At 47.4% G+C, this 2,322-nt stretch overlaps 1 pseudogene; it reads right to left on the bottom strand.

Moving 5' to 3' along the window:
- Window positions 1-236: 236 nt before the first annotated feature.
- Window positions 237-442, bottom strand: LOC142261442 (U2 spliceosomal RNA; annotated as a pseudogene).
- Window positions 443-2,322: the final 1,880 nt, after the last annotated feature.

The following is a 2,322-nucleotide window of genomic DNA, read 5'->3' as shown; positions in this document are numbered from 1 at the left end:
ACTGCACGGGACATAGCAGAGTTGGTCAAGTTGAGTGGAGATGAGTTTGCTATTTGGCACAGCTTTTTGCATCAATAAAGCAAGTAAAAGGTGTGAAAGATAAAAAAAAGGGTGAAAGTGTGAAAAGTGAATTGGCCAAATTGAGGTGCATATAAAGTTTTTGCTTTCTTTCAATTCACTAATGGGGCTCATTTGAATCAGGTGAATTGAGTTCTGCTTTTGGAAACTGGGTTAAGAAGGGGTGCACCGGTCCTGGAGGTACTGCAATACCAGGTCAATGCGTGCAGTGGACAGAGCAAGATTTTTTCCATCTCCTTGTTCTAAAAATCCATTTAATATATGGTCCCCAGAGAGGGGACGTATCAGATATTAAACTGATAAGAACAGATTTAATTTTTTTTTTTTCTGTTTATCAGTAGGACTTCAAAATAACAAAGGTGATCGCCTCCCGTTGCCTGGGAACCGTCCAGGCACAAGAGGGCTATGTGTCACCAGAAGGCGCACACACTTCCTCAAGGCCGGCAGACGTGCAATCCCAGGCACCTTCCAGTACCGACCAAGGTAGCGTCCTCCGAAACTACACTTGATCTTAGCCAAAAGGCCGAGAAGCTATAACCCGAATTGGTTACGGCCTTGAGTGGCACCCTGGCCTATACCGGACACATCTTAGGGAGAGGGAGACAAACCCACGCCTACAGAAGACATTTTGTCACCCAAGCCAACCCTTGAAAAGGCTGTTTTGCAGAGCAAAAACAAGAAGAATGGTGCTTTTTGCAGCCGCCGCCCACTGCAATGAATCTGAATAACTCCTCCTTTTGGACACAAGCACCTCCCCTCCCCCTTGCAGTCTTTCCAATTCATGATACAAAAAGACGGACGGACAGGACAGGACAGGACAGGCTGCCTGACTTTCCGTCACTGCCACCCTTTGCCATCCTTGCCCGTAGAAAGCCCTTTCATCATCCCCAAACCCTAATCTTTTCCCTTCCCTTCCCAGATGCGTCTCACTCCCTTTCATTAGGAAGTGAGCGCAGCCTTTTCTCCGTTCTGCACATGCGCGACGTTAAACACAAATGCGCAGGCGTGCGTTCCATTACCCTCACTGCATTCCACTCCCATACAGGAAGTGGGCGCAGCTATTACTACGGTCGCACATAAAAGAACCCACGGCCACCACTGCACATAGCTGACTCCACCACAGGACACCCACTTCTACACCAACGCAGGTAAGACAGGATCGGCACCTCTATGCTCCCGTTACAATCAGGCTCAGTCACCATGTGATAACGCTCTCAACTCTTTAGTTGCAGGCTCCCCTTGCTTCACCTCCACTGGCTGTGCTGCCATTTCCTCTCCCACCTGGAAGGTATACTTTATTCCACTATTTTCCTGTTTCTCTCTTCCCCCTTTTCCCATAACCTACTTTTATCTGCATTTGTGGGGTATCTATATGCTATTTACATCATAGTTTTATTCATTAATATGGAAGGGAAGAGTGCCCATGAGAGTGTTGAACTGCGGAGAGCAAGAGATTAAGCTGCTCCGATTTGCCACCATTGATAAGCTGTTCTCAGTAGATACACATGCTATCCAAACAGCAGCATCCACCATTGCTTCAGCCCACCCATTCAGTGACAGCTCACCAAGTCAGCCAGAGGAGTGGTGTAAGGAATTACACGTAGGCACTGACTCCACACCTTCACATCACAAGAAGGGGGTCTACAGGCTAGTGCAAGAATACGAGCAAGTCTTCAGCAAACATCCGCTAGACTTTTGAAGAATAAAAGGGGTCAAACACTACATCCCCACAAGTGCACACCCACCCATCAAAGAGAGATATAAGCCAAAACTACCTGCACATTACCAGTGTACCAAGGACATGTTGAGCAACATGAAGGAGGCTGGGGTTATCCGTGACAGTTGTAGCCTCTGGGCAGCTCCGTTGGTCCTGTTAAAGAAGAAGGACAGCACCACTCCCCTGTATTGAGGAATAGCTAGCTGCATTGAGAACTGCAAATTATTTTTCTACCCTTGATCTCACTAGTCGCTATTGGCAAGTGTCCGTTGCTGAGGCAGACCGGGAGAAGACCGCCTTTGCCACCCCGATGGGTCTCTGCGAGTTCAAAAGCATGCCCTTCGAGCTGTGCAATTTGCCAGGAACCTTCCAGAGGCTGATGGAATGCTGCTTGGGACACCGAAACTTTGAAACGGTACTGCTATACCTTTATGATGTTATTGTTTATTCTAAAGCAAACAAGATTTTAGGGTGTATAAAAAGGGAGATTAGATCCGGTGATCCCAACGTATTGTTACCCCTCTATA

The sequence above is a fragment of the Anomaloglossus baeobatrachus genome, unplaced genomic scaffold, assembly GCF_048569485.1.
Source record: "Anomaloglossus baeobatrachus isolate aAnoBae1 unplaced genomic scaffold, aAnoBae1.hap1 Scaffold_2216, whole genome shotgun sequence".
NCBI lineage: Eukaryota > Metazoa > Chordata > Amphibia > Anura > Aromobatidae > Anomaloglossus > Anomaloglossus baeobatrachus.
The sequence above is the reverse complement of the archived record's forward strand: the minus strand, read 5'-3'. Positions and strand labels throughout refer to the sequence as shown.